The following is a 14845-nucleotide window of genomic DNA, read 5'->3' as shown; positions in this document are numbered from 1 at the left end:
AAGCACAGAAGTATTCAATCTTGAGGAATTCCCATGTGTATTAGTTAGGGTTCTCTAGAGAAACAGAATCAACAGGGAACACTTGCAAATATAAAATTTATGAAAGTGTCTCACGTGACCGTAGGAATGCAGAGTCCAAAATCCACAGGGCAGGCTGCGAAGCCGACGACTCCAATGGACTGGATGAACTCCACAGGAGAGGCTCACCAGCCAAAGCAGGAATGCAACCTGTCTCCTCTGAGTCCTCCTTAAAAGGCTTCCCATGATTGGATTTAGCATCACTAATTGCAGAAAACACTCCCCTTTGGCTGATTACAAATGGAATCAGCTGTGGATGTAGCTGATGTGATCATGACCTAATCCTATGAAATGTCCTCATTGCAACAGACAGGCCAGTGCTTGCCCAATCAGATGAACAGGTACCACAACTTGGCCAAGTTGACACCTGTCCCTAACCATGACAGTCCACCCCTTGTCAACTTGGCATATATATATATATATATATATATATATATATATATATATATATGTATCACCTTAGACCATACTTAATTTCCAAATGAAAACAAATAAGCACACATTTTTTCTTTTACCTGACAATACTCAACTGTCCAGCATATAACTGGAAACACATTAAATCTCTCCAGAATAGGGTGTAAATCCTTGGGCAACATTCATTCTTAAACTTGATATCTTACAACTTAAATAGTATAACACAAACAAAACAGCATTACAGTCCTCATTTCTGTAACTGATCACATGGTCAAAGTTCATATTTATCACTACCTTCTTCCACTACCCATTCCATGTTCCCTTTCCCCTCAGCAAGCACTTCAGCTGGCCGTGGTTCTTTGCCTGGTGGGGTGACCCAAACCTTCATTCCTGAAGTCTCAGGGCCATTAGTGGTCCTGCCTGGATTGTGTTGTTGCAGTTTTCCATTGATTTTAATCACAGGGCATGGCAGTACTAACAGACGCCCCAGGGGATCTCCTATATTCCAAGAAAACTCTTCTTTACCTACATTATGTAGTTGCAGTCCTACTTCCTTCTGATAGTCAGGGTCAATTACCCCAGACAATAATGTAATCCCCTTCTTGGTGTGTTGATCCAGAGGCATAAGTAGCCCAAAGTGGCCAGGTGGCAATCTTAACTTCCAGTTCAGTGGTATCACTGTTGTTTCTCCTGGAGAAAGCACACCCTGTTTTGGAACTAAAACCTGTAGACCAGCAGAACTCAGGGTAGCAGGGACAGGAAGCAAAAATTTTCCTAGTGGATCACTAGGAGTAATAGTGAGTGGCACCACACCCATTTCCACCCCTTGGTTCCTGGACCCATGGATCCTGGCTATGGGAGAAACAGCACCATACAGTGGACGCTGATTCAGAGCATACACAGCTTCCTGGAGAACATTACCCCAGCCTTTCAAGTTTTTGCCACCTAGTTGGCACCGTAATTGAGTTTTCAAAAGGCCATTCCACCGTTCTATCAATCCAGCTGCTTCTGGATGCTGGGGGACATGGTAAGACCAGAGAATTCCATGAGCATGTGCCCATTCCCGCACTTCATTTGCTGTGAAGTGTGTTCCTTGATCCGAAGCAATGCTATGTGGAATACCATGACGATGGATAAGGCATTCTGTAAGCCCACGGATAGTAGTTTTGGCAGAAGCATTGTGTGCAGGGAAAGCAAACCCATATCCAGAGTATGTGTCTATTCCAGTTAGAACAAATCGCTGCCCCTTCCATGAAGGGAGTGGTCCAATGTAATCAACCTGCCACCATGTAGCTGGCTGGTCACCTCGGGGAATGGTGCCATATCGGGGGCTGAGTGTGGGTCTCTGCTGCTGGCAGATTGGGCACTCAGCAGTGGCTGTAGCCAGGTCAGCCTTGGTGAGTGGAAGCCCATGTTGCTGAGCCCATGCATAGCCTCCATCCCTACCACCATGACCACTTTGTTCATGAGCCCATTGGGCAATAACAGGAGTTGCTGGGGAAAGAGGCTGACTGGTATCCATAGAACGGGTCATCTTATCCACTTGATTATTAAAATCTTCCTCTGCTGAAGTCACCCTCTGGTGTGCATTCACATGGGACACAAATATCTTCATGTTTTTAGCCCACTCAGAAAGGTCTATCCACATACTTCTTCCCCAGACCTCTTTGTCACCAATTTTCCAATTATGGTCTTTCCAAGTCCTTGGCCATCCAGCCAAACCATTAGCAACAGCCCATGAGTCAGTATACAAACGCACCTCTGGCCAGTTTTCCTTCCAAGCAAAATGAACAACCAGGTGCACTGCTCGAAGTTCTGCCCACTGGGAGGATTTCCCCTCACCACTGTCCTTCAAGGACACCCCAGAAAGGGGTTGTAATGCTGCAGCTGTCCACTTTCGGGTGCTACCTGCATATCGTGCTGAACCATCTGTAAACGAGGCCTGAGTTTTCTCTTCCTCAGTCAATTCACTGTAAGGAACACCCCAAGAGGCCATAGCTCTGGTCTGGGAAGGAGAAAGTAATGTGGCAGCAGGAGTGGAAACCATGGGCATTTGTGCCACTTCTTCATGTAACTTACTTGTGCCTTCAGGACCTGCTCTGGCTCTATCTCGTATATACCATTTCCACTTTACAATAGAGTGCTGCTGTGCACGCCCAACTTTATGGCTTGGTGGGTCAGACAACACCCAACTCATGATAGGCAACTCAGGTCTCATGGTAACTTGGTGGCCCATGGTTAAGCGTTCAGTCTCTGCTAAGGCCCAGTAGCAGGCCAAAAGCTGTTTCTCAAAAGGAGAGTAGTTATCTGCAGCAGATGGTAAGGCTTTGCTCCAAAATCCTAAGGGTCTGTGTTGTGATTCTCCTATAGGGGCCTGCCAAAGGCTCCAGACAGCATCTCTATTTGCCACTGACACTTCCAGCACCATTGGATCTGCTGGATCATATGGCCCAAGTGGCAGAGCAGCTTGCACAGCAGCCTGGACCTGTCGCAGAGCCTCCTCTTGTTCAGGTCCCCACTCAAAATTAGCAGCTTTTTTGGTCACTCGATAAATGGGCCAGAGTAGCACACCCAAATGAGGAATATGTTGTCGCCAAAATCCAAAAAGGCCAACTAGGCGTTGTGCCTCTTTTTTGGATGTGGGAGGGGTAAGATGTAGCAATTTATCCTTCACCTTAGAAGGGATATCTCGACATGCCCCACACCACTGGACACCTAAAAAGTTTACTGAGGTGGAAGGCCCCTGTATTTTTGTTGGATTTATCTCCCATCCTCTGACACGCAAATGCCTTACCAGTAAATCTAGAGTAGTTGCTACTTCTTGCTCACTAGGTCCAATCAACATGATATCATCAATATAATGGACCAGTGTGATGTCTTGTGGGAGGGAGAAACGATCAAGGTCTCTGCGAACAAGATTGTGACATAGGGCTGGAGAGTTGATATACCCCTGAGGTAGGACAGTGAAAGTATATTGCTGACCTTGCCAGCTGAAAGCAAACTGTTTCTGGTGGTCCTTACTAATAGCTATTGAGAAAAAAGCATTTGCCAGATCAATAGCTGCATACCAGGTACCAGGGGATGTATTGATTTGCTCAAGCAATGATACTACATCTGGAACAGCAGCTGCAATTGGAGTTACCACCTGGTTGAGTTTACGATAATCCACTGTCATTCTCCAAGACCCATCTGTTTTCTGCACAGGCCAAATAGGAGAGTTGAAAGGGGATGTGGTGGGAATCACCACCCCTGCATCTTTCAAGTCCTTAAGAGTGGCAGTAATCTCTGCAATCCCTCCAGGAATACGGTATTGCTTTTGATTTACTATTTTGCTTGGTAGGGGCAGTTCTAGTGGCTTCCACTTGGCCTTTCCCACCATAATAGCCCTCACTGCATGAGTTAGAGAACCAACGTGGGGATTCTGCCAGTTGCTCAGTATGTCTATGCCAATTATACATTCCGGAACTGGGGAAATAACTACAGGATGGGTCCAGGGGCCCACTGGACCCACTGTGAGATGGACCTGAGCTAAAACTCCATTGATAACCTGGCCTCCATAGGCCCCCACTCTGACTGGTGGTCCAGAGTGACGTTTTGGGTCCCCTGGAATTAATGTCACTTCTGAACCAGTGTCTAATAATCCCCAAAATATCTGATCATTTCCTTTTCCCCAATGCACAGTTACCCTGGTAAAAGGCCGTCGGTCTCCCTGGGGAAGACTTAGAGGAATGTTAACAGTATAAATTTGTGGCAGTGTAACAGGTTTCTTCCCCATAGGGACCTGGCCTCCCCTTCATTCAAGGGGCTCAGGGTCTGTAAACTGTTTCAAGTCTGGAAATTGGTTAAGGGGCCGTGACTCTGTGTTTTTGTAATTCAGGTTAGACTTCTGTTCCCTTGACCTAGAACTCTTTTGTTTATACAGCTCCAACAAGAATTTAGTAGACTGCCCTTCTATTGTATTTCTAGGCACCCCATGATTTACTAGCCAATGCCACAAATCTCTGCGTGTCATATAATTTTGATGCCTCCTTTGAGTTTGTTGTCTATTATAATACCCACGTCTACCCTGTCTTTGGTGATTAAGTGCTGCCACCTGGCTTCTGCCAACTCGGGATCCTGTCATCCCCATTGTGTTTAAGGATTCCAGCTCAGTGACAGTAGTTCCTACAGTAATATCTGACCTACAGAGAAGTGCAACCACAGAGCTCTTGAGGGATGATGGTGCTAGTCTCACAAATTTATTTCTCACTGTTCTGGTAAAAGGTGCATCCTCTGGACATTCCTGGGGTGTAAGAGCAGGCTTTGCATGATAAATCCACTCTAACATCCCAATCTCTCTAAGCCTCTGGATCCCCTCATCTACATTATACCAGGGCAGTTCTGGCATTTCAACCTCAGGTAGTGTTGGCCACCTTTTGATCCATGTTTCAACCAACCACCCAAACAAGCTGTTAACACCTTTTCTAACTGCTCGAGCTATAACATTGAATGCAGAATCTCTGCTTAGTGGGCCCATATCAATAAATTCAGCCTGATCCAGCCTTATATTCCTCCCACCATTATCCCACATGCTTAAAATCCATTGCCACACATATTCCCCTGATTTCTGTCTATATAAATTGGAAAACTCACACAGTTCTTTTGGAGTATAACGTACCTCCTCATGTGTGATACTTTGTACCTCACCTTTAGGGGCCTGTTGGGACTTTAGTCTAGTTATAGGTCTAGAAGAAATGAGGGGTGGTGGGGGTGGGTCATGAAAAGAATTAGAAATATCTTCCAAGCCATTTGCTTCAGGGCTTCCATTTGCAGTATCATCTGGTGAAACAGGATTAATAACTCTAGGGCTAATCCCTTCAGGAGGAGGTTGGGTGGCCAATTCCTCAAGGCAGGCTGGAGGTGGGGCGGCTATGTCCTCAGGGCAGACTATTACAGGGTTATCTAAAGAAGGCTCAGCATGGTCTAGGGTTTCAACCTCACCCCCAACATCATTATCAATCCATATGTCACCATCCCATTTTTCAGGGTCCCACTCCTTTCCAATCAATGCCCTCACTTTAACGGCAGACACCATGCAAGACTGAGATTTCAGTTTACGTTGTAAAGTTGCTACTCTAACAATAAGATTCTGAGTCTGATTTTCAGAGATCTCAAGTCTACGGCTACAGGAAATAAAATTTTCCTTCAGGATACTCATAGAAACCTCTACATCTTTCAGACGGCACTTAAGCTTCTTGTTTGAAGCCTTAAGCCCATCCCTTTCACCCTTTAATGTAGACAGTGTATCTAACAACAACCAACCAACATCTCTATAACTCTTATTTCTACAAAACTCTGTAAAGGTGTCAAAAACATTATCCCCCAGAGTCTGGCTTCGTACAAGCGAAGCATTAGGAGAATCGAATGATGATATTTTGACTATCTCCTTTGCCAACTCAGTCCATGGATTGGGAGTGTCATTCTGATTACGGGAATCAGAGTCCTTAGTGTCTCTGAGCCCAGTCAGAGTAGAAAACCATTCATAAAAACCCATTTTTAAGATTCTGTTCCTTAAGAACCACTCCCGGTACCAAGATGTATTAGTTAGGGTTCTCTAGAGAAACAGAATCAACAGGGAACACTTGCAAATATAAAATTTATGAAAGTGTCTCACGTGACCGTAGGAATGCAGAGTCCAAAATCCACAGGGCAGGCTGCGAAGCCGACGACTCCAATGGACTGGATGAACTCCACAGGAGAGGCTCACCAGCCAAAGCAGGAATGCAACCTGTCTCCTCTGAGTCCTCCTTAAAAGGCTTCCCATGATTGGATTTAGCATCACTAATTGCAGAAAACACTCCCCTTTGGCTGATTACAAATGGAATCAGCTGTGGATGTAGCTGATGTGATCATGACCTAATCCTATGAAATGTCCTCATTGCAACAGACAGGCCAGTGCTTGCCCAATCAGATGAACAGGTACCACAACTTGGCCAAGTTGACACCTGTCCCTAACCATGACACCATGTATCTATTTTTTCCCATCAGTGCTTGTGTTTTGGGTGTTAAGTCAAAGAAGCCACCTCCTATCACTAGGGTTTTGAAGATGTTTCCATATATTTTCTTCTAGGAGTTTTATGGTATTGGCTCTTATGCTTAGAATGTAAATCTACTTTGAATTAAATTTTGTATAGGATGTGAGGTAGGAGTCCTCTTTCATTCCTTTGGATATGAGTATCCAGTTCTCCCAACACTATTTACTAAGAAACTATTCTATCCTTGTTTAGTGGATTTGGGGGCCTTATCAAAAATCAATTGACCATAGATCTGAGGGTCTAATTCTGAACTCTCAATTCAATTCCATAGGTCAGCATGTCTATTTTTGTGCCAATACCATGCTGTTTTGACCACTGTGACTTTATAAAATAAGATTTAAAGTCAGAAAGTGTGAGTCCTCCCACTTCATTCTTCTTTTTCTAGATGTTTTTGGCTATTCAAGCCTTCTTTCCCTTCCAAATTAATTTGATAACTAACTTTTCCAAATCTGCAGAGCAAATTGTTGGAATTTTGATTGGTTTTGCATTGACCTTGTAGACAATTTGGGTAGAATTGACATCTTAACAACATTTAGCCTTCCTGTCCATGAACATGGAATGTCCTTCTACCTATTTAAGTCTTCTTTGACCTCATTTAGCATGTTTTATAGTATTCTGTGTACAGGTCCTTTATGTCCTTTGTTAAATTTATTCCTAGGTACTTGATTATTTTAGGTGCTATTGTGAATGGAATTTTTTTCTTAGCTGCCTCCAGAGGTAACTCAGACTAGTGTATGGAAGCACTACTGATTTTTGCATGTTGATCTTGTGTCCTGTCACTTTGTTGAATTCATTTGTTAGCTCAGGTAGCTCTGTCATAGTTTTTTGTTTTGATTTCCCAAATACAGGATCATGTCATCTGCAAATAATGATAGTTTTACTTCTTCCTTTCCAATTTGGGTGCCTTTTATTTCTTTTTCTTGTCTAATTGCTCTAGCTAGAACTTCTAGCACACTGTTGAATAACAGTGGTGAAAGTGGGCATCCTGATCTTAAGAGGAAAGGCTTTTAGTCCCTCACCATTGAGTATGATGTTAGCTGTGGGCTTTTCATATATACCTTTTATCATGTTGAGGAACTTTGCTTTGATTCTTACCATCTGAAGTGTTTTTATTAGGAAAGGATGCTGAATTTTGTCAAATGCCTTTTTCTGCATAAATTGAGATGATCATGGAGTTTTTCCTCTTTGATTTGTTAATTGTTGTATTTTATTAATTGATTTTCTTGTATTGAACCACCCTTGCATACCTGGAATAAAACCCACTTGATTGTGGTGTATAATTTTTGTAATGTGCTGTTGGATTTTATTTGCAAGTGTGTTGTTGAGAATTTTTGTATCTATATTCATTAGGGAAATTGGTCTGTAGTTTTCCTTTTTTGTAGTATTTTTTATCAGGCTGTGTTATTAGGGTGATATTGGCCTCATAGAATGAGTTAGGTGGTGTTTCCTCTTCTTCAAGGTTTTGTAAGAGTTTGAGCAGGAATGGTGTAATTCTTCTTGGAATGTTTGGTAAAATTCCCCTGTGAAGCCATCTGTAGGGAGGTTTTTGATAACTGATGTAATCTCTTTACTTGTGATTGGTTTGTTGAGGTCTTCTGTTTCTTCTAGAGTCAGTACTGGTTGTTCATGTGTTTCTAAGTAATTGTTCATTTGTGTTCACAGTCCATAGTAATAACCCCCCTCTCGTTTGTGATTTTATTTATTTGCATTTTCTCTCTTTTTTACTTTGTCAGTATAGCTAAGGGTTTGTCAGTCTTTTTGATTTTCTCAAATAACCAACTTCTAGTTTATTGATTCTATTGGGTTTTTTGTTGTTGTTCTCCATTTCATTTCTGCTCTAATCTTTGTTATTTCTTTTCTGCTGCTTGCTTTGGGATTAATTTGCTGCCCTTTCTCTAATTTCTTCTATTGTTCATTTAGGTCTTTGGTTTTAGGTCTTTCTTCCCATTTAATGTAGGTGTTCAAATTTCCCTCTCAGCACTGCCTTCAGTGCATCCCATAAATTTTGATATGTTGTAGTCTTGCTTTCATTTGCCTTGAGATATTAACTGATCTCTTTGCAATTTCTTCTTTGACCTATCGATTGTTTAAGAGTGTGTTGTTTAACCTTCCTACATTTGTGAAATTTCTGATTCTCCAGTGATTATTGATTTCCAGCTTCATTCCATTATGATCAGAGAAAGTGCTTTGTACGGTTTCAATCTTTTTAAATTTATTAAGACCTGTTTTTGCCTCAGCATATGGTCTATCCTGGAGAATGTACCATGAGGTCTTGAGAAATATGTATATCCTGCTGTTTGGGATGCAAAGATCTATATATGTCTGTAGGGTCTAATTCATTTATCATATTATTTAGGTTCTGTATTTCCTTATTGATCCTCCATCTAGATGTTCTATCTATTGGAGAGAGTGGTGTGTTAAAGTCTCCCACGGTTATTGCAGACATCTGTTATTCCCTTCAGTTTTGCCAGTGTTTGCTTCATGTACTTTGGAGCACCTTGATTAGGTCCATAAATATTTATGATTGCTCTTTCTTCTTGATGAATTGCCCCTTTTATTAATACATAGTGTCCTTCTTTGTATCTTATGACATTTTTTGCATTTAATGTCTGTTTTATCTGATATTAGTACAGCTACCCTAGCTTTTATTTTGATTATTGCTTGCATGGAATATCTTTTTCTATCCATTTACTGTCAACCTATTTGTATCTTTGGGTCTAAAATTAGTCTCTTGTAGATAGCGTATAGATGGATTATATTTTTTATCCATTCTGCCAATTTATGTCTTTTGACTGGGGAGTTTAATCCATTAGCATTCAATGTTATTACTGTAAAAGCAATCCTTACTTCAACCATTTTATCCTTTGGCTTTGGTCAGTTCTATTATTATTTTTCTCTTTTTATCCTTTCAGTTACCCTTACTGTTAATCATTTCTATACTATCCTCCAAGTCTCTCTCATCTGTCTATTTTTTTTTTTTTTTAATGCCAGCAGAATTCCCTTTAGTATTTCTTTTAGGACAGGTCTCTTGTTAACAAATAATCTCAGCTTTTATCTGTGAATATTTTAAATTCTCCCTCACTTTTGAAGGACGGCTTTGCTAGATAAAGAACTCTTGACTAGCAATTTTTCTCTTTCACAATCTTAAATGTATTGTACCATTGCCTTCTCACCTCCATGGTGCCTGATGAGTCACAATCAATTTTAAAATCCTTTTTATCTCTATAAAATTGTAACAATTGACCTCCTTTCATTTCTGATTTTAGTTATTTATGTCTGCTCTCCTTTTTTCTTTGTTAATCTTGGTAAAGGTTTATTGATTTAATTGACTTTTCAAAGAGCCCACTTTTGGTTTTGTTGATTCTCTCCATTGCTTTTTATTCTCCATTTTATTTTTCCTCTAGCCTTTTTGGTACATAATGTTTTTGTTTTCATTCTTCTCGAGTATTTCCTCATTTCCTTTGTGATTTATTCTTTGCTCTGCTTGTTGTTTTGAGAGTGTTGTTTAATTTCCACATATCTGTGAATTTTCCATTCCTCTCTCTGTTATTGATTTCTAAATTCAGTTTTCCATTTCTCTCCCTGTTATTGATTTCTAAGTTCTGACCTTGTGGTCAGAGAAGATACATTGTATGATTTCAGTACTTTTAATTCATTGAGACTTGTTTTGTGTCCTAAGATATGATTTATCATGTAGAATGATCCATGTGCACTAGAGAAGAATGTGCATTTTGCTGCTTTTGGGTGAAGTTCTATATCTATATCTATATATCTCTCTAAATACATATCTGTTAGGTCTTGCTGGTTTAGAGTATTGTTCAAGTCTTCTCTTTCCTTACTGATCTTCTGTCTAGATGTTTTAACCGTTATTGAAAGTAGTGTATTGAAATCTCCTACTATTAATGCAGAACTGTATTTTTCCCTTCAAATCTATCAATATTTGCTTCATATATTTTGGCCCTCTGCCATTAAGTACATGTATACCCATGTGGCCTTTAATAAAAATCACCCATAACCACTTATTTCCCTTTTTGTTCAGGCTTCTTCTCCTACCTAGATTCCTTGCCTTCATTTAGTATGTCTAAAGTATTCCAATTATGAACATCTGCATAGTCTCTTCCTTTATATACAAAGTATTCTCAGGCTCTCTCCTCTTTTTGTTTCCTTAAAGTTAGCACATTATTTCAAAATAAATTTAGTTTTTTCAAAATTTAACACTTAATTCCGAAATCTCTGTCAAGTATCTCCTACAGACCAGACACAGTGTTAGGCTCTGAAGAATAGAGCAGTGAGCAAAAAAGTGCTTCCTTTTTTGGAGTTGATCCTAGAAGAGGGTGTAAGCACTTGAACCACAATCCCAAAACTGTGTTGTAAGTGATGCAAGAGGGGTGGTGGTGACCACACAATGTGAATGGTGCCTCAGGAGTTGTGCTATATGAGAGGCACAGTTGATGAGCCATTGAAAATCAGCATTTATGCTGTAAATCCCTGACCTCTGCCTGACCCAGGAGTGTCTGACCACCTGGTTGGCTGGCTGACTGACTTCACTAACTCTCTGGTTGACCAGCTGGATGACTGAGATTGATGAGACTAACCAAAAGGCAGTTTCGGATTAACCCTCTGTATGGCTGGCTGGCTGACTACAGGGCTTTGTCCCAGGCCTGTAGAAACACAGATCTTGCTGGTATTTTCTACTTGTGCATTGATGGGCATGAAAGAAGCTTTCTGTTGGTTGTATCCCCTTCCCCTCCAAGCCTTTGACAACTGTTGTTATTGCAACTGATTAAAAAAGAAAAAGACCTTAGGCAGCAGGAGAATAACCCCTTTCTTACACAGATATTTAGCCTCCATGGGAGTTATTGAATGGAACATTCTAGACTGATAGGAAATGATTCATATGGGAAGAACTTGTGACTATAAAGCAAAGACTGGTCCATAAACTAGTCTTGAAAATTTACCTCATACTTTTGCATTTGCAAAAAGAAAGTCCAGAAGTTCTCTCCTAAACTGCATGATCTTGGCTATGAACATTTGTTAGGTAGGGAAAAGATTGGAAAGCAGAATTGGCTTGCAGCTGGTTCTAAAAGTTGTAGGGCTAACTTCTGATGGAGACAGGGCATAGCAAAACCAGTCTCTGGAGCTTGTGAACTTCAGACTCAACCTGGGCTGAGGCTGATATCTAAGGAGTCAAGTCTGGGTGATGGGGCAAGGCAGCCTTGGTGTCCTGGGAAAAGCATGGACATTAGAAGCAGACAAACAGACCTAACTTCAAATCCTGGCATTGCCATTTACTGGCTGTGTAACCTTGGACAAATGAGCATCTTCAAATCTCTGCATCTTGTTCATGATGTATTGTGAGGATGAAATGAGACAGTGCTTATAAACGTCAAGATGAGTGACTCCATTCCCTCAGTGTTAGTTCCTTCCATTTCAAGTAAGCTAAATGGTTTCCTGGGGTCACACAGTTGTTTGTGTGGAAGCCAATTCTCAATCTTGAGTCTGCTCAGTTCTTGTGTACTCAGTAACCTCCTTCTACCAGCTGCAACAGTGACCTGTTTTCTCCTACTCCTCAGCCCATAACACATTTCCTAAAAGTGGAGTGACAAACAATTCTCTTATAAGCTAAACATCCATAAGCTAGCTGAAATCTTTTCTGAAAAGAAAGAAAATGACCACCAGATGATTTGTGAGAAAAAGAAGCCCTTCTGAGTATATATTAAAGACCCTAAGTATACTATTTACAAGACAAGTGGGAGCCCCTTTGTCTTAAAAGCTCCTTAAAGCTTTGTGAAAATTGACCTCTGTCACATTTTGAAAAGAGTAACCCTGCTATTATTGGCCTAGTAACTAGTAGTTATTTGTATACTAATCAGTAGTTATTCTTACTTTGATCCTTCCTGGAAGCCTTCCCTGGAATTTTCTTGAATTGTTTTGGTACTGTCACCACAGAGAGCACATGCATTAGCCTTTTCACAATAACCAAGACATCCCTAGCTAATAACTTCCTTTGTGATTTTAAACTTTGGTAAATTGGTTGTTAGATAGTTGAAATCAACAAAAAAGCTATAGAGTGACCACTCTATGCAGGAAATATACCAAATCACTAAAGAGTGGCATGGCATTTGGGATAACCTTGAAGAGTGGGTAGAATTTCAATAAGCCAATCAGGAGGTTAGGGCATTTCAGGTAGAGTGAGCAGCATAAAGAAAATCACAGATGATACTGATACAGCAAGGAGATGAAGACTCTTCTGGGGTTGCTGAAGCCCTGGTGCTGTAATCACTGGAAAGTGAGAGCAAAAACTAGGAAGCACAGTTTGGCACATTTGTGGGTAGGTTGAGAATGTGCTTTATCTTGGAGAAATGCGCATATGAACACTTAAATATTACATGCAAGTTCAGCCCTGTAAATATATGAAAATGAAGGAGACAATTCTAAATTAGACTTGGTTAGGTAAATTCCATGCCTGGGGTTTTGGCCTTCCTCTGGAGGTAATGTGTAGTCATTTAAGATTTGTAGGTCAGAATAGGAAAATGTCATGATCAGAGCCAAATTTTGACAAGATCACATGGGTGGCAATTTGAAAAATCTATTAATATTATACTGGAGGAGAACGAAACTATAGGTAGACAGACCAGCTAGCCATTTAATAAACCTGACAAGAGGACATAAGAAGGAGATGGTATGACGTACTGCTTATTGGGTGCAGTATGGGTTTGAGGTGACAAAAAAAGCTGGAGTAATGGATGTTGGTGATGGTAGCACAATATTGTGAATTGTACACTTGAAAGTGCTTAAAACGGGAAATTTTGTGTTGTTTATGTTGTTACTACAATAAAAAGTTTTGAAGGGGTGGTGGATTGGAAACAATTTACAGAAACAATTGAAAGGTTGGCACAGAGGAAAACGGAGGAGACAGAGGTTTTTCATATCGGTTAGAGCTCAGTTCTCATAATGCCATAAGTAGGTTTATACTATCCCCATTTATAGTTGAGAAAATTGAGTAACAGAGTAAGTAGTAAAACCAAAACTCTGACCCAAATTTGGAAGCTGCAGAGTCTCTGTTGGTCCCACTTCATCTTCTTGTTCAAGTGTAAGCCTCAGGAGTGCAACCCTGGGGTTTTCCATTGTGTCCTCAGTGCTCACTGAAACCTGCACAGAGAAAAATCAACCAATATTTATTGAAGCGATAATTAAATGAATAAGTGCTACTGCATGCGCGTGGTGTTGTGACAGAGCAGTGTGGTATTTGAATGCCTTCTCACAGTGGTGATAGCCTTGCTGTTAATTCAAAAATTACGGGGAAATGGGTGGACTATAATTGGACAGAAGACATTTTCACACATATACTTTCTTCTTCTCTGCCAAGGAGGTTTTACATTAGCTGAAAGTGTCAGAGAAGCTTTAAATACTGGAGTTATTTAAAGAGTATGGAAAGCCTTTGCAACTCAAAAATGGAAGTGTGATAAAGTTTAAGTAGTGTTTTAATTGGCTTTTCTTAGATTTTCCCTGAGGCAGATAAACCTAACCAGCAGAGGATTCTGAAATGAATAAGAACCAGTACAAACCCTGCTGATGTGGCACTTAGGTACTGTCCCTGACAGCACATGCCTTCCATGTAAAATTTAATATAAAGCTCCTTCAAAAAATAAGACTGGATATTTTAACCCCAGTTTGAATAGACTCTTGAGTTCTTGTTTTCAGATTTTAGAAACAGACAGACAATCCAGAACAGAGACAAGTGCCAAAAATGTAACTATTTTGCTTGAAATTGCTGGTATGAACAAAACAGTTTAAATGACTCAAGATGAATTAGTAAAAATGTTCTGGACATGCAGTCAGACCCCTGTCCAAAAATTCCTCCTTTAGATCGGGTCCTGATGGAATAAGCATCCAGTGTACAATCAGTATCAGTTATAGTTTTTAAGAATGGCAAATGTCTTCTTGAATACTTGGGCTCCAGATATAGGAAGGCTAAGGGAAGATGTTTTTGGATTATCTAAGGATATAGGGTCTCAGATGAGCCAGGGTTCCTTCTGTGAGTTGTTGATTCCTTTTTTTAAGTCAGTTGACCTTAGCAAATGTTATAGAGAAAAACCTGGGCAGAAAGAAATCAAACCATAGGAGAGAATCCTAAAATTCCTTGCTATATAAGCACCAAGACTATTGAAGTTACACTTCCATAATCCCAAACCGCCATGTGACCTGCTTTAATCCTCCTCTCCCTGGTGTTTATAATGAAAGGTAAGGAAAATGAGATAATACCGAGAATTCCTCCA

At 40.5% G+C, this 14845-nt stretch overlaps 1 protein-coding gene and 1 long non-coding RNA gene across 7 annotated transcripts in view; one reads left to right on the top strand and one right to left on the bottom strand.

Moving 5' to 3' along the window:
- The window catches only part of LOC143688779 (uncharacterized), a 114703-nt gene that overhangs the window by 6488 nt on the left and 93370 nt on the right, over positions 1-14845 (bottom strand). Inside the window, exon 2 of the long non-coding RNA XR_013178304.1 lies at positions 13604-13718. This is a non-coding gene — a long non-coding RNA (uncharacterized LOC143688779). The remainder of the gene's footprint in view (positions 1-13603; positions 13719-14845) is intronic.
- Positions 1-14845, top strand: part of ZNF704 (zinc finger protein 704) — a 248339-nt gene that overhangs the window by 154365 nt on the left and 79129 nt on the right. The window lies entirely within an intron of this gene.

This window comes from Tamandua tetradactyla, chromosome 6 (genome assembly GCF_023851605.1).
Source record: "Tamandua tetradactyla isolate mTamTet1 chromosome 6, mTamTet1.pri, whole genome shotgun sequence".
NCBI lineage: Eukaryota > Metazoa > Chordata > Mammalia > Pilosa > Myrmecophagidae > Tamandua > Tamandua tetradactyla.
Note: the sequence above shows the minus strand (reverse complement) of the source record. Positions and strands in the feature narration are given on the sequence as shown.